At 38.3% G+C, this 18,444-nt stretch overlaps 1 protein-coding gene across 1 annotated transcript in view; it reads left to right on the forward strand.

Annotated features, from left to right (window-relative positions):
• The window catches only part of KDM4C (lysine demethylase 4C), a 586,257-nt gene that overhangs the window by 3,276 nt on the left and 564,537 nt on the right, over positions 1 to 18,444 (forward strand). Inside the window, exon 2 of the mRNA XM_073880748.1 lies at positions 846 to 946. The gene's annotated coding sequence lies outside the window, so the exon portion shown is untranslated. The remainder of the gene's footprint in view (positions 1 to 845; positions 947 to 18,444) is intronic.

Consider the following 18,444-nt stretch of genomic DNA (forward strand, 5'->3'; position numbering starts at 1 on the left):
CTTATTTACTTTTTTTTAAAGATTTTATTTATTTATTTATTAGAGAGCGAGCGAGAAACAGCATGAGAGGGGAAAGGGTCAGAGGGAGAAGCAGGGTCCCTGCTGAGCTGGGAGCTCGATGTGGGACTCGATTCCAGGACTCTGGGATCATGAGCTGAGCCGAAGGCAGTTGCTTAACCAACTGAGCCACCCAGGTGCCCACATACTTATTTACTTTGATGATGTGATAAGATTGTCATTGTACCACATAATAGTTTTAATTTTCATTTCTTTTGGAAAATGAGCATCTTATATTTAAGAGCCATTTATATTCTCTTTTCTAGGAACTCAGTGCAAACCTTGGCCCATTTTTCTATTGATATGTTTTATTCATTAGTTTTTAATAAAAATTCTGGGGGTGCCTGGGTGGCTCAGTCAGTTGAGTGTCTGCCTTTGGCTCAGGTCATAATCTCAGGTCCTGGGATCGAGCCCCACACTGGGCTCTCTGCCCAGCAGGGAGTCTTGCTTCTCCCTCTGTGCCATCCTGCTGTCTCTCAAATAAATAAATAAAATCTTAAAAAAATATATACATTCTGCCTCTTATTAAAAGGACCTGTAGCAGAGAGAATGTATTCAATATGATTGGGAAAATTGAAATTTTTCTGCCAAGCTTAATACATTTGCTACAGTGGAGCATATTTCAGTCTGAGCTTCCATCAGCTATGGAAAAAGGGAGGGGTATTTGGCAAAAGGAAGGAAACAAATGAGAGACAAAAAAAAGTGGGTTCTAAAAATTCTAAAACTGTAAGGCTATAAGGGGGAAAAAAAGGAATCCATTACCCTGATTTTATCTTATTTTTCCCTAGATCAAGAGAAATTCATAGGAAAATGGAAAAGTAAAAGTTCTGATGTTTTGCTTTGGATTTCGCCAAGTTAAGTCAACTTCCTGAGTCCTCTTTTCAAAAAGGTAAGAAATTTATCTCAGAAACTAACACAGTATACTGTACTCATTCTCTCTTGGACTGCAGAAAAGCATCTCTAACAAGTCAGCTAAAATAAGAATGCTTACCTGCCTAGTATTTAATTCAACTGAAACTGGACACCAGAAAGTCTCTTTCTTTCTTTCTTTTTTTACTGCTACAGTGCTTTTTATTTTTTTTTATTTTATTTATTTATTTATTTATTTCTTAATTATTATTATGTTCAGTTAGCATATAGTACATCATTAGTTTTTGATGTAGTGTTCAACGATTCATTAGTTGTGTGTAACCCCCAGTGCTCTTAAATAAAAATAATTTAAAAATTAAGTACTTTTGAAAGCACTGATACTATAAGAGGTCAAAAAATAAAGGTCCAGTAACAACCAAGTGACTAATTTAACTACATAGCTTGATACTTTATCAGTTGGAAACCTCAAGAAGAGGGGGTGCCCTGGGTGGCTCAGTCAGTTAAGTATCTGATTTAAGATTCTCCCTCTGACCCTCCCCACGCTTGTGTGTGTGTGTGTGCTCTCTTTCTGTCTCTCCAAAAAAATAAATAAAACAAGAGAAAAAAGGAAACCTCAAGAAGAAAAAAAAAATACTTGGAAATTTACAAGATGGTGTAGGGACCATTTGGAACCGCAGGGTCAATATGGAGATTATTTTAAGCTGAAGACATTTGAGAATCAATAGGTGTAGAAAGAAGCCTTCTGAGTCTGTTGTCTGACTAAAAGCAGAAACTTCTGGAAAGTGAGGCTGCCAGAATTTCCTTCAGTGCGAGTCAACCCCCAGTAGAGAAACCAAGAGTAAAGATACCATAAATCCCTTTCCCAGAAGAGTTTCATGGCCATTAAATTGAAGGAAAGATCACTCCCAGCAGCATAGATCTTCTCAGATTGTTCTTCTAAAAACCCATTTGTTTATCCCAAGTAAATCTATTCTTCCCATAGAAGCCATTTTCCCCTACTAAATTAATTGTATAAGCCTCTGACTAACTGTTCAGTGAGCTAGCTTCTTCCTTTGTTAATGCCATATGTATATGAATAAACCTTTTTTTTTCCTGTGAACAGCCTTTTATCAGTTTGATTATCAGACCCCCAGTTATGGGACTTAAAAGGATAGAGGAAGCTTTTCCTCCCCAACAGTGGTCAAAGGGACAGCAGTTTTTTCAGTGAGTAAAAGAAAATGGGTGGTGGTGGGGGGAATCTCAAACATTTCCCAAAAAAGAGAAAATCCAAATGGATAATAAATATTAATATGAATGAATATGAATATCCAGAAAATGCAAATTTAAATCACTCCTCTGATTGGCAAATGTTAAGAATTTGACAAAGAAAAATCTGATAATAACCAATGTTGGCAAGAATGATGAACAACAGGAATCTGACAATAACCAATGTTGGCAAGAATGATGAACAACAACAACAGAGAAAGACTGTAAATAGATACAACAACTTTATAAACAGTTTGACATTTTCTAAAAAATTGAAGATACGGATACTCTATGATCTAGCACTTTCACTTCCAGCTAGACACTGACCCTTGCTATTCAAGAATGGACTATAGACCAAAAACCTCAGCATTTCTCACCAATTTATTAGAAATGTAAATTTCTGGGCCTTACTACAGACCTTCTGAATTAAACTCTGCATCTTAACAGTGATACATAAACACCTGTGCCCCAGGATCCATGGACAGGAATGTTCAAACAAATAGTCCCTTTATCTATGAACATGAGAAAGTATGCTATATTCATACAACAGAAAACTATATGTTAATGAAAAGGAACAAATTATAGTTAAATCCAACATGGATAAATATCACAATGTTGAGAGAAAGAAGACATAAAATGCATAAGGTATAAGTCCACATACATAATCTTTAATTACAGTTAAAACCAAATTGCACTGTTTAGGTATGCACATTAAGGTAATGATACTAAAAGGGGATAGGTAAAGCAAGAAAGTGATTCCTATGAGAATCTGGGTGGAATTTATCTCCAGAGGAGAGAGATGGGTTGTGATCTTGGAGGAAGGTGGACAGTTGGGTACTTAGAGAACTGGTATATGTATTGGATAGTGTCTAAAGAGTTTCTATATTATAATTATTTAAATGGTATATAATGTTATGTGCAGTTTTCAGTGTATGTGTTATATTTCACATTAGGTAAGTAAATGCTATAGACTTATTTCCAACCAATACATGGATGGCTGACAATGAGAAAAGCAAGAAGCAGGAAGTAACAGCAAAGTAAATTGGCACTGAATAGACCAGAAAGAGAAAAACCAAGATTTCCCAGTGTTCTGTTGAAAATAAGGTGTTTTTTATTTTGTTTTGTTTTGTTTTTGTTGTTGTTGTTGTTTTCTGGGTAAGGCTATCTTTATTTTTCATGAGGGAAGTTTGGACATAGACCTAAGCAGCAGATGTGCTTTAGTGGGAGGGGTAGAGGGAAGCAGGAGAATGGCAGGAGGTTGCAGACCATGCCAGGGTGGAGGAGGAGGTGGGGATGGTAGAGGCTGGGGAGGGATGGGGGTTTGGGGGTGGTGGAAGGTGGTGGTGGCAGATGGACACAGGACACAGCACTTAGAGACCAAAGAGGAGGCCATACTCCAGGAGCCCAGCTTGCCCCACTTCCTCCTTCCCCTGGTCCTGCCCCCTGTCCACTCCTTTGCCTTTGACCCCAGACCCAGACAGGAGAAGCAGTTCAAGAACTCTTTTCTGAGTCAAACATAGAGGGAAAAGGTGTCCCATGTTGGAACTGACTATTGGAGGAACATCCCAACAATTGAGTTAAGGAAGATTTGGCCACTAGGCCACCATGGCCACTAGGAAGTTAGGAAAGTGAAGAATACCCAGGAAGAAAACAGTTAACTTCAGCTATGCTTCCTGTAGCATTTGCACCTTGATCTGACATTCATGGAGTGGCCTTGAAGCCTCTCATTATCATGGCCTTGATGGAGGCTGGTGAGTATATTATTTTAATCTGGAGAAAGTTCCTTTCTATGTAAGGTAGATTATGCAAGGTAACTAAACCTCAGATTGTTGAAAATAAACCTCACTTGAAAGAAAAAATCCCAGAAATTACTAAGAATGTGTCCAAATATTAACAACAACAACAACAACAACAACAACAACAACAAACGGGAACTAAGAAATCCTTAGATTTATGGTCACTTCAGAACATGCTTCATAATACAGCTCACTATTAAGAAGGCTGGGCTTAAAATTATAACCAGGACTTTAAGAAAGGCAAAGGCAGAGGACAATGAATTTAAGATGGACTTTGAAAAAGAAATGGTGAAGAAATCTGAAAAATGTTACAAATTTCTGGGAAGATAAAACGTAAGAAATCACTACAATTTATAAAACTAAAAAGAGTCATTAATTGTCATAGTCCATTCCAGCTGCCATAACAAAATACCACTGACTGACTAGTTTAAAAACAACGGAAATTTATTTGTCACAGCTCTGGAGGTTGGGAAGTCCAAGATGAAGTTGCCAAGATGCACCCTCATGACCTAAGCATCTCTCAAAGGCCCTACCTCCTTAATACCATCACATCAGGCATTAGGATTTCAACATACAAACTTTTGGGGGAGACATAAAAATTCAGACCACAGCATCAAGGAAGCAAAAGTCATTAAAGAGATCATCAACTGTGAGCTCTTTCAGATGCAGGGAGCAAAAGATTCAGGCTTTGGAAAATAGAGCAGTTTCTACAGAGGGTAGAGAATTGGGATGAGCCAGACACACTGAGCTGAGTAAAACCTTGAATGTGCATAAGAGGTCTTGAACAGAAAAGGACAAATCTGTTGATTGCAAAGAGAATTGGAACAATTATCTTGAGGAAGTGAATTCTGAAGTTGAGGACAAAAGTAAGGAAAAACTTGTGCATATACTGAAATAGGCAATAGAGAATCAGGGCCCAACTCTGTTAAAACATGAAGACAGAAATACTTCAGTAGGCAAGATAAGTAAAGTGATTCAGGCACTCACAAATCATAGGTTGTAGATGGAAGTTGAAAGGCCATAACAGGAAGTTGGAAGAGTAATCCTGTTCATTGTAGTTATTCCAAGCTTACCTAGAAACAGACCCTAGAGCAGAGAATCAAGAAACTAAAAATAAATTTTATGTGCTAGTCTACTGGGTATTTACCCCAAAGATACAAATGTAGGGATCTGAAGGGGTATGTGCACCCCGATGTTTATAGCAGCAATGTCCACAATAGCCAAACTGTGGAAAGGGCCAAGAAGTCCATCGATAGATGAATGGATAAAGAAGATGTGAGATACACACACACACACACACACACACACACACACACACACACACAATGGAATATTATGCAGCCATCAAAAGGAATGAAATCTTGCCATTTGCAATGACGTGGTTGGAATTGGAGGGTGTTATGCTGAGTGAAATAAGTCAATCAGAGAAAGACATGTATCATATGACCTCACTGATATGAGGAATTCTTAATCCCAGGAAACAAACAGGGATGCTGGAGTGGTGGGGGGTGGGAGGGATGGGGTGGCTGGGTGATAGACATTGGGGAGGGTATGTGCTATGGTGAGTGCTGTGAATTGTGCAAGACTGTTGAATCACAGATCTGTACCTGTGAAACAAATAATACAATATATGTTAAAGAAAAAAAGAGAAGAAGAAGATAGCAGGAGGGGAAGAATGAAGGGGGGGAAATCGGAGGGGGAGACGAACTATGAGAGACTATGGACTCTGAAAAACAAACAGGGTTCCAGAGAGGAGGGGGATGGGGGATGGGTTAGCTTGGTGATGGGTATTAAAGAGGGCACGTTCTGCATGGAGCACTGGGTGTTATACACAAATAATGAATCATGGAACACTACATCAAAAACTAAGTTTGTAATGTATGGTGATTAACATAACAATAAAAAATTAAAAAAAAATTTATGTGCTAGGTTGAATAGCATACCTCCCAAATTCATGTCCGCCTGGAACTTGTGAGTGTGATCTTATTTGAAAATAGGGTCTTTGCAGATGTAGTCAAGCTAAAATGAGGTTATGCTGGATTAGGGCAATTGGTGTCCCTCTTATAAGAGGGAAATTTGGACACAGACATACACAGAGGGAAGATGTGGTCATGTGAAAACAGAGACAGAGATTGTAGTGATGCTGTCATATGCCAAGAATACCAAAATTTGCCAGCAACCACCAGAAGCTAGAAGAGGCAAGGAAGGATTCTTCCCTAGAGCCTTCAGAGGTGGTGTGGCTTTGCCGTTGCCTTGATTTTGGACTTCTAGCTTCCAGAACTGTGAGAGAATAAATTTCTGTTGTTTTAAGCCTCCAGTTTGTAGTAATTTACTACAAAGCCCTGGGAAACTCATATACCCTAGGATCAGATAGCAGAATTTGAACATAATGAGAAAGGCCAGGAACAATTAGTTGAAGAGGAAGTAAAAGTGAAAGCAGAGAATTCAATATCTAGAAAATTAATACAAAGCAAGAAGAGATTATATAAAGAGAATATTGCCATTCTGTAACACCAAGTCCACTATAATTTGATCCTTGTCTCTGACACTGAAAGCACTGTTGCTGAAGAGAATAGAAACATCTTCCTAAGGCAGAAATTAATTCAAGTCACCAAAATTAACATCTCCCTCACAGTGCCTTCTTTAAGAGCTAGTTACATCTAGTTTCAGTTCCTGATCCTGCCATCCTCTGTGTGACTTTGTACCTTTTAGTTAATCTTCCTGAAAACAGATTCCTCATCTCAAAAAATGAGTAAAAGGTGTTATTACCTAATGTGGTACAGGCATTGTAAAGCACCCATCATATAGTAGGCACTCAAAGTAGCTCACTTCCTTTTTCTTTACCCCAAAGTAAGATGATAAATTGCTACTTAATAAGACTTCATTAGTGCTGTGCTACCAAAATTTATATTCCAGAAAGTGTACCTTACTCTGACATTTACGTTCCTGTCTTATTTTCCTCATGAGAAGGTCTGAAGGGTAGAGAGTTAAACTTATTCAAATATATTTTCTAATCTCGCACCCTTAGTGAAAGACTGATACATGCACCAAGTTGTACACTGTAAACACTTAAGGATATGAATGAAAGAAAAAATAGAGATGTTTTTAAAAGAGAAGGAACAAGCTGAAAAAACTTGCTCTTGTAATGAACAACATATTGAGGTCTTTAGAACTGAGTCAGGAAGATTCCTTTCTCCCTCTACTCTATTCTATCCATCACCACAAAGATGAAATCACTTTGTGTTTATTCTTTAAAAAGGTATGGTGGAGGGACAGGCCTATAGGTTAGTTTTTTGTTGTTTATGTCTGTTTTTTTTTTTTTCTTAAGATTTTATTTGAGTGAGAGAGCATGAGCATGAGAGGAGGGGGCAGAGAGGGAGGGAGAAGCAGACACCCACTGAGCAGGGAGCCCAACTCGGGGCCTGATGCCAGGACCCCAGAATCATGACCTGAGCCAAAGGCAGAGGCTTAACCGACTGAACCACCCAGGTGCCCCATTTCTGTTTTTTATTTAATCTCTTCAGAGTTCTCTACAGATGCTTCATTTTTTTAGGTTAGTAACTACAGTCTTGATGGAAGCAAATGGGAGGGTCCCTGGGGAAGCAGGATCTTCTGAGTAAGAAAGATTCCACACTTAGAAAAGACTTTGCTTAAATTTTCTCAGGAGAGGGGGGAAATGGGTCATTTTACCCAGATGATCTTGTCTGAAAGCTGCCATCTAGTGTTCATTTCTGAGATATGTCCTACGTCCTAGGAATCCTGTGGTTCTCTATCCCAAAGACCATTTTTATTGATGTTTTATAGTTATGCACCAGATTCTAAGACAATTTGGTTACCAAAAGGAACAAATTTTAGAAAGAAAAATACGTTTTTCAATTGTTTTCATCACATACATATAGTACTGTCAAAACAGGACTTTGGAATAATAGCAGTGGAATAATATTTCTGAAAGAAATGATCTAATACTGAACTGATGTAAAAGCAATTGAAAAAAGGAAACTCAGGTTATCTTATCCATCCTTATTGTTAGTAAATGTTACCTGTAGTTTTTATTGGAGAGAGGGTGAGAAGAACCATTTATTGTATATTATCAGTGTGTCAGACTCTACAAACATTATCTCATATAAATCTTACAACAATCCTTTGAGTTAAGTATTCTTTACTTGTTTCCCTCATCTTCATTGAGGTATAATTGACAATGTAAATTTGAGTTAAATAGTAGTCCTAACACTATTTTTACATATGAGAAATTGAGGTGAACTAACTGACCTTTTATCAAAGAGCAAGTTGACTAAACTCATGTCTGTCATACTCACAGTCAGTGCTTATACCACAATGCCTGGTAAACTTTTTGAAATTCAGGGGAAGTCTTACAAACCCCTTTTACTGCTTTCATAAACTGTCCGAAGGCCTAAGCAACTCTAGAAACCACTGCAGAAAGAGGAACTGCTAAACTCCCACACTGGTCTGCAGGATTATTTCCTTAAAACAAATTGTACTTTTGAGACCTGAACCAAAATGTAGAAAATGATAAGTTAAAAACAGTAGGGTGGTTTTATACTTGAGTTTTACTAAAACAAATTCATAAAATATATGAGATTTTAAAAATTATACTTTAATTGTAATACATTCAACTGAAACCCCGTATTTTATATTACATTTAAACCTTTAGCTGTTCCATATTACTTCAGGAATACAGATTCTTGCATAGAATCAACCAAATATGCCGTGCCTCCAGATCTCAGTTTTGCCTTGTGTGCAAACTGCATTAATCACAATAGCGAAAACACAGTTATTTTTTTTTAATTAAAGCAAAAACAGTTAATTTTTTTAAATTAAAGCAAAATATTAAATTTCCTGGGTTCATTATATAATGTATTTAATCAACGTTTTGAAATTTGACAGGTATTTAACACTAAACTCCCTAATTTAGAATAAATATTTTAGAGAACGAGTATGATTTCTTAGTGAATCATTTAGCAAAGAAAAAACTTGTTGATTTGGCATCCATCTTTCTAAAACCTGAGCTGCTTTTCTTAGGCAAGATTATTTTTCTTGAATCCTGACAACAATTCTATAAGGTTTGTAATGATTGTGTGAATTTCAAGTAAACTACTCTCTCAACCCCAAATTTTAGGGTGCTCAACACAATAAAATTTTGTTAATTGTTCACATCATAGTCTAACATGGATTGGTGAGGCCTCTGCTTCATGCATTCATTTATGGTACGAGGCTCCTCTGTCTAGTACTCCACCACCTTCAAGGCAGGTAAGTCTTTAAATTCTAGTTTTCGGGGGTAGGGGGATGGGTTAGCCTGGCGATGGGTATTGAGGAGGGCACGTTCTGCATGGAGCACTGGGTGTTATGAACAAACAATGAATCATGGAACACTGCACCAAAAACTAATGATGTAATATATGGTGATTAACATAACAATAAAAAATTAAAAAAAATAAATTCTAGTTTTCCCCCTTTAGGAGTCTGGCTTCAGGGCCAAGCTTTTTATCTATTCCTTGCCTGTGGCTTGTTCTTATCAACCCAGAGTTAGAGTTCTCTTCTTGAGCCTAAGATCTGTTTTTGTAAAATGTGCACCCCGATGTTTATAGCAGCAATGTCCACAATAGCCAAACTGTGGAAAGAGCCATGATGTCCATCGACAGATGAATGGATAAAGAAGATGTGGTATATATATACAATGGAATATTATGCAGCCATCAAAAGGAATGAGATCTTGCCATTTGCAACGACATGGATGGAACTGGAGGGTGTTATGCTGAGTGAAATAAGTCAATCAGAGAAAAACATGTATCATATGACCTCACTGATATGAGGAATTCTTAATCTCAGGAAACAAACTGAGGGTTGCTGGAGTGGTTGGGGGTGGGAGGGATGGGGTGGCTGGGTGATAGACATTGGGGAGGGTATGTGCTATGGTGAGCGCTGTGAATTGTGCAAGACTGTTGAATCAAAGTTAACTATAAAATAATTTAATTCAGCAGCACCTGGGTGGCTCAGTCAGTTAAGCTTCCGCTCTTGGTTTTGGCTGGGGTGGGGTCGTGATCTCTGGTTGTGGGATCGAGCCCTGAGTCAGGCTCTGTGCTCAGTGCCAAGACTGCTTCAGATTCTCTCTCCCTCTTTCTCCCCCTCTGCTCCTCGCCCTGCTCGCACGCATGTATTCGCTCTGAAACAAACAAACAAATAAATAAAACCTTAAAATAATTAAATCAGAATATTAAGCATCAGATATAGTCATTCACATTGGCAAGTTATCCTTTTGGCTAAATAAATCCACAAATACATTCAGGCAAAATATTCAGAAACAAATTCTTCATGTTTCATATGTTTTTATGAATTGAAGCTTCATGATGTTACTTTTGAAAATGTATGTATATAGACATATCTGTATATATGGATTTTAATTAATTGACAAGTTGGCAGTTGTTCTTCAGATCTTAAGTATAGATGCAATACATACATACATATTTATTTTTAATTTAAGAAACTATAACATATTTGTAGCATTATAAGCTCTTTTATTTTTTTATTTTAATTGTCTTTTAAAATTTATTTATTTGGTACAAAAGTGATTTTTTTTTGGGGGGGGGAAACATGTTTCAACCTTTATTTTCAAGGAAAGTCTGTATAGAATAAAAACAAACATTTGTTATGTCATTGAGTACAGAGCTCACATTGCATTTAACCATTTTCATCACATATCTAATGATCTAAAACCAAAATCACCTTAAAAGGCTTATGTCTTTCACCGTCTGCTACATGAAAATCATGTTACCATGTTTCAGTGACATACTATTGCTTTAAAGGCTCCTTTTAAGCAAAAAATGAGACTCAGTAATTTCTAAACAAAAGTTTATCATAAATCCTACTGCTTGTTATAGGATCAATAAACACCACACTAAGATTAAGCATTTAGACATGAAACATGTCTAAAACCCCTGAAAAATACAGTAGAAATAAGCAAGACATTTAGAATGCTTTAATCTTTCCATTTAACACCATTGGTACAAAAGTGATTTTATTAAAGCACAGGGACAGAACCCATGGGCAGAAAGAGCTGCCTTAATTTATTTTTTTATAAGTTCTTTTTAGAAAGGAAAAGCATTTATCTGCAATACAGAGACTACATGTTAAAACAGAGCTACTTTCACTTACACATATTTAAATTGTAGTATTTACTCAATACCTCCTGATACACTAAGATTCTTTATTTCAAATGCAAACAAATTCTGTACTCCCTGGCCTTTAATTTAGGCTTCCTTTGAGTACTGTGAAATTACCTTGTTTTCTTATATTTCCAGTTACTGAAAAGTTAGATTTGGGTCAGTAAAGGTGTTAAATTCATCAAAACACATCGGGGGAGCAGTCTTAGGTCCACTTAATATGAAAAGATGGCTTCCATTGGAGCACAGATCTTCTTTTAGGGAGTAGCTAGGTTCTCTGAATGCATCCTTTCTATGGTGTGCCCTCCTCCTAATAGCTACAGGCTTTTGGTGATAATGCATCAGGTAATTAGTCATATATAGAGGCAATTTGGTAGAAGATTCCTCCATCAAATAGTTCCTGGCATCCCCAGAAGGAAATCTGGAAGCTTGAATCAGTACATGGTAGTTTTTTGTTTTGTTTTGTTTTTTTAAATATTTTATTTATTTATTTGACACAGAGGGAGAGAGAGAGGGATCACAAGTAGGCAGAACAGCAGGTGGAGGGAGAGGGAGAAGCAGGCTCCCTGCTGAGCAGAGAGTCTGATGCAGGGCTCAATCCCAGGACTCTGGGATCATGACCTGAGCCAAAGGCAGACGCTTAACCAACTGAGCCACCCAGGTGCTCCCAGTACATGGTAGTTTTAAGTTAACAGCAACATAAGGGAGTTGCTGAAGTTTATTTCGGCATTCATTTTAACAAGGCCGTGTTTTTACCACCGTTACATTTGTACTACATGGTTCACTGGGAGGATGTGGCCTGTACTTGGGGTGGTTATCCATAGGAACCAAATAAGGCAGTATTTACTCTTATACCCATTGAGAGAACCCTGCACTTAAGTGGCCCCCACATATCACAAACACTAAACTGCTAAGACCTATAGGAGAGGGGGGAAGAGTTCTTTTCCTTCTACCCATCTTAGGTTCTCTGGCTGGAACCGTGTGAATTAGACTGATGAAAGACAGACTAACAAGAGATAAACAAGTTTATTAATGTGAGAATAGTGTATATATGTGGGAGTACTCAGAGGTGAGTAACTCTAAGGAATGGTTAGAACTTGGTCTTATATAACATCTTAAATTTTTTTTTTTTTTTTTTTTTAGTAATCTCTATACCCAACATGGAGCCCAAACTCATGATCCTGAGATCAAGAGTTGCATCCTCTTCTGACTGAGTCAGCCAGGCAACCCATGGCTTACATAGCATCTTAACAAAAGAACAATAAATGTTTAGGGAAATGATAAGACAAGGAAAGGTCTTTGAATTTCTAGGAGCAAATTGTGGGAAGGCAAATATACGGGGAGCTAATGGAACATAAAATTAGTAAAATTTGCTATGGAGATTCCTCTGATGCAGTCTCTGGGCTGGTAAGGGTCTAGAGTTGGTTCTGGTAATTAACTTCTTTCTGTTGGAGAGAAGAAGGGGAACACCTTTACGAGTTTATGTTCTGCTTTTAGGCAAACAGTGGGAAGAAAGCTTTTTTTATACTTCTATTCAGTTGTCTTCAGCTCAAAATAATCCTGATGCCAAAATGGTATGTTTTGGGGTGGTATATTCTGTTACCTGTCAGGTCTCAGGTAGATAAACATTTCAGGACATCTCTTGTTCTTTGTCCTCAAAAATCTGCATCCAGGGGTGCCTGGGTGATTCAGTCATTTAAGTGAACAACTCTTGATTTCGGCTCAGGTCATGATCTCAGGGTCATAAGATCTAGCCCTGCACTGGGATCTGTGCTCAGCAGGAAGTCTGCTTGAGATTCTTTCCCTCTGCCCCTCCCCACCCTCGCTTGCTCAATTGCTCTCTCTCTCTCTCTCTCTCTCAAATAAATAAATCTTAAAAAAAAAAAAAGAAAATGTGACTGCATCCAAATGCTTTGATGGCTCCCCAGTTGTGCATGGCCAACATCAGAGATGGATACTGCTGCAGGGAGTGGAGAGGTTTTGAGTAGCAGAAGCACTTAAGTAGGACATCATAACAAGTTAATATTTTTTTTCCAAATCCTTTCAGATAGCATGAATGTGAGGGATTCTTACATAACAATTATTATTTCCCAGTAGTGTGGTGCATCAGCTTCTTGCTTCTTTTCATATTTCAATGAGTAGTTCCAGAATTACTCACGAATTAGTTTAGCACAGCATTTGCAACAGCTGTGAAAACATTTATGAATATTAATTCATATTATCTTTAAAGTCCTACATATGTACACCAAAACCTAATATACATGAAATATTGTGTTAACACTGGCAACTAGATGAAAAAAAACATTGGCAACTAGGTGGACATTGAATGCTAAAATCATGTTTATTTTATTTATTTAAGATTATTTATTTATTTATTTATTTTAGAAAGAGTGTGCTCCAGCAGGGGGAGGGTCAGAGGGAGAGAGAATCTGAAGCAGACTCCATGCTGAGCGTGAAGCCCGAGGCAGGGCTCGATCTCACAACCAGGAGATCAAGACCTCAGCCAAAACTAAGAGTCAGGTGCTCAACCGAGTCACCCAGGTGCCCCATTAATTTCATTTTTATAACAATGTTTAATAAGATTTAATTACATTTTCCAAAAATTAAGATTGTTCAACTTTAAATAATTTTGGCTTAAAATCTTTACATTCTTTAATTACAACATTTTTGCCCTTTGATTTTGGAAGATAATTCTGAAAACTTTAGAAGAAAAATAACTTCAAAATGTGTGAAACTAAGTTTATGTTTATTATTCATTGCTGTTATTGCAATCACTCATGTCACCCTGACTCCTAAGTAGAATTAGATAGAAGCCTGATATTGAAAAATAAATAAATAAGAAAGAAAAGAAAAGAAACCTGATATTGTACACCTTATTAGGAATACTCCCAATTGTGTGCTAGTGTAGGAAAAATTCAAGGTTTTGTGTGTAAACAATATTTTTGCCTTATAACCATGAATATCATGTTCCCTTTATCTTCACCATGCCCTTCAAAACCAAGAAAACATATGGATGTAGAGACCACAAAGGTTTTCAAAAAAGCTGAAATTAGAGTTTTGTAACATTGAAATGGAGTCTTTTCACCAAAGTATAATAATATAACTTGAAATAGGAAATAGCAATTAGACTCTGCCCAGATCTGTTGACTAACTTTAAGATTGGGTTAATCTTTCTTAATTGGGAACACTATAGAAGAAAGTCCCACAGGGACTGGTGGTTGAGACACTGTCAAACAGTTACAAAAGTTCATTTTACTTTTGCTGAACATTGGCATGTTGTACCAAATTTGACACCTTGAAGGACTGGCATTGAAGTGCAAAACCAAAGGCTGCAACAACCTGACTTTGATACAGTGAATGGAACCAGAGTGCACCTGCACTTACAGTTTTCTGAATATCAGCCCACAATGGGCTCCAAACATTCCCAGAAAAGTTCCTTTCAGGTTCCCCATCTGAAAGCTCCACTTGCAAGGACAGAACATGCTCCATATAGATGCTACCAATAGGCGGCACTTGCCTTCCCCTAAACTTAAAACATGGTCATTGCTGAAGTGCCCCCTTGTAAGAGGTCCAAAAGGATACGTAAGCCCATCTATGATCTTACCACTATCCAGAGGCTGCAGAGACCCCAGGGCTGTGGGAGACTTGCCACATGACACGATCTCCATTACAGAGCTCCAAGGCTGGTGAGACTGCAACTGGTGGGTCAGAGCTCACACCTCTGATGTCACTGCTCTGGAAGGCCCCATGCTCAGGTGTGTAAACCTATTACTCAGTGGGGGTGATTTGACTCCAGCTGGTTCCCACCCTAGAGGAATCCCACAGGTGACTAGGCATCATTTCCAATTTGTATCTTCTAGCTGTGTGAGGACCAGTCAGTCCAACAAGGAAGCAGTGTGCTTTGGTGGTTATGGCTTTAGTTCAGGTACTGCATGGAGCAAGCCTGAAGAACTTAGGTTGGACTATCAGTTGACCAAAGTGACTTGATAAGACCTGGCCTAATGGCTCTTTCCCCAGTAGATGCAGGGTCATATGAGGCTCCTCAAACCCAGCAGGTCACATGAGGCCTTAAGTCAGGAGCATTGGCATCCAGGTCTTTCTGGCCTCACGTGGGCAATCTACTACCACCTTAGTGGAAAAAATCTCTCAAGTCAGACCCTCAGTACTATGCCACCTTTCTCCCGCTATTTACCCCTCCAAGGTCCAGACATGCAAGCCCAAGTTAACCATCCTTCCCAGCATGTAGTGCTGGTGGAGGGCCTGGAACCAGGCAGCCAGGGAGGTGTTGAGACCACTGGAACACGGATGTTTCCTCTTGTGTTTGCTGTGATATGCCCATTGTCACCTTGAGTGAGTGTGGACACTGACAGCCCACCCAGGTCTGTTGGGTTTTCAGTCCTTAAGCTTGCAGCTCTCTGGAGAACCAGAGTTGGCAGCCCTGTCCATGAAGTGCTGATGCATGCAGATACCACTAGATGCCAGACCCAGCCCTGTCCCTCACCCCATGGGCCCCTCTTTTTCTGAAATCACCATCCCCAGAGAGTGAGATCCCCGAGGATATTCCCCAGACCCTGGGTCAGCTTTTTCCAGTTTCCCCTTCTGGAGTCAATACTTTATAGTGCCTACACCCAAAATATCTCACCACCAGGAGGACCTTCATCACCAACTAGTTGTTTAGAACTCTTCTTCATGGGATGCCTGGGTGGCTCAGTCGGTTAAGCGTCTGCCTTCTGCACAGGTCATGATCCCAGGGTTCTGGGATGGAGCCATGCGTTAGGCTTCCTGCTGAGCAGGGAGCCTGCTTCTCCCTCTCCCTCTGTGCTCTCTCACTCTCTCTCTCTCTCTCTCTCAAATAAATAAAACCTTAAAAAAAAAGAACTCTTACTCATTTATGGAAATCCATGGGCCTTTTTCCACCTCATCTTTCTGGTAGGCTGTTTCTCAGACTAAAGACAGTACATGTCTCTCACCTGTAAAAATGGATCACCCGTTTCACCCTGAAGACTATATACATTAAACTGATCCCCATCTTTTTTAGACCTAAGCCCTTCAGCTCAGATTGTTCTTTCCTCAAGGTCCTTGATTTACCAACCCATCATAGGGCTAGAGGAACTAATCCACCTTTCCCTTTTCAAGGTAGAAGTTTCTTGGCATTCTTTCCTTGGGCTGCTTCGTTAAAAACACGTTTCAAAATAAGGTATAAATTTTCCTTTGGTATTTAGGTTTAGCAATTTTATCAAATAATATTTTTCTCTTTTTCCTGCCCTGGCATAATGCATTTCTGAACCAAACAATTCATATCTGACTCATATCACAAAATAGGTCTGGCATTAGCTCCAATGGAGGACCACCTCAAAGCCTGTCCTGTTTGAACTCTCCTGCTTGGACCTCAGCTGCTGCAGCAAGGAAGCCTAAATAAGCCCAAATGTAGGAGCCCTGCAACAGCCCCAGCTGAGTTTCCAGTTGGCATCTGCTAGGTGCAAAGACTAAACAGAGATATCTTGTGGCAGAAAGATGAATACCCGGCACTTGTTATAGGTGATTGGTTTAGAAAGGGTTTTGCCTTATCTAGATACTTGAAGAGCCATTATACAAGGGGGCAAAGAATGCTTACACTATTACTAAATTATACTTAAATTTAAAAACAAAGGCTCTTTCATTCTTACATTTCAAAGTACACATTTCAGAAGTTTACATTGTTCACCAGTCTCATCCATTCGTGAGTAATGGGCCTGATAAATAATACTAAATTTCCCCAGTCAGAATCATTGGCTTCTGTTCCTTTAAGTATACAGCTTGATATTTCATCACGTGGAAATCACAAATAAGAATGCATGGAAGTTTACAGATGAAGTAGCAGTTTTTAAAGGATAATTTAGATCATGCTTAAATAGAGCTCTGCAGATTTTTTTATTGCACTGTTGTTCACCTGAGAAAGAAACTAGTTACATGAACATGAAACCCAAAATCTTGATGAACAAATATATTTTGCATGCTGTAGGATTTTTGAAAAGAAATGATTACTGTTTCAAAGTATATTTTCCAGAGTCTAGTGGACTTCAAAACCTGACTGACTCTGTAATTTGCTATATTATTGGTATTATGAGTAATTGAGAAACTCTTTTTTTTTTTTTAAATGGCCAAAGAGTCACATGCACTACCAGCTGAGCCAGTCGGGTGCCCCAAAAGTTGTTTTTTGTTTGTCTTTGAGAAACTCTTTTTTTTTTTTTTTTTAGAAGTAGTGTCTCTGAGGTAATTTCAAAGGTACATAATAGATTTCAAAAGGATCATAGCTACCCTGAAACTATAGTTTATTATCAGAACTAAATGAATTATTCTATCTGGCAATAATACTGTTAATTTTAATTACAATTCAAATTTAATGGTAATTCTACTTCAGGGACATATTACAGTTGTCTGGGTCATAATTTAGTTAATTTCCTAGTTGGCCTACTTCAATAGTCAAGACTGTGAAACAAGTACAATATATAACATGTTATATTTCATATAGTATTTTATAGCTTTGAAAATGCTCCCATTTTTAAAAAACATTGTGTTTGATGTGCATAACAACTCAAGGAGGTCAACACTGGTGTAGCACCCTTCAATTTTCAGGTAAAGAAACAGAGACTCAACTATAGTTTGTTGAACAGTTATAACTTACATCGCACAACTGGTAAATAGTGGAGATGGGTCTGGAATAGGCCTCTAGAATTCCTGTCGTTTCCCATTACACCAAGAGTTGAGAATACTACTTAAAAGGGCAGACACAGGCTCCATGTGACTTGGAGCAAATTAATCTCATCATGAGACAATTTATCTGTCAAATGGGAATAATAGCATGTACTTCACTGGGTAATACTTCACTGGAGATAAAAGGTGCTAATGCCGCCAGAGCACCTAGAACAGTGTCTGGCAAATAACAAGCCCTGTATAAATGTTAGCAATTCTACCATGTCACCTTAACTCCTAATGCGATGGAGGTCTCATACACCTTATTAATGATACACCCAATAGGGCACAACTCAGAAATTTTGTTTAAGTGTGGGAAGAATAAAGAGCAAACCATATTTTTTACTTCCAATATTCCCACTATTTTTGGTTTAATTATATTCCCACAATATCTTTACAACCAAGTAAACATGGCAAACCTGTGTTAGGAACACTTGCCTGGGATTGAGACCACCAAGACCCCGAGTTACCGAAGAAGCTGAGATCAAGAGAACACACCAGTCAATGTGTAACAATTTTAAATAAAAACGAAGCAATTAATCTCAGCCCACATCCACTGATTAGTA

Source organism: Callorhinus ursinus, unplaced genomic scaffold (genome assembly GCF_003265705.2).
Source record: "Callorhinus ursinus isolate GAN/ISIS: 27379988/994484 unplaced genomic scaffold, GSC_fseal_2.0 scaffold39, whole genome shotgun sequence".
In the NCBI taxonomy this organism is placed as follows: Eukaryota; Metazoa; Chordata; class Mammalia; order Carnivora; family Otariidae; genus Callorhinus; species Callorhinus ursinus.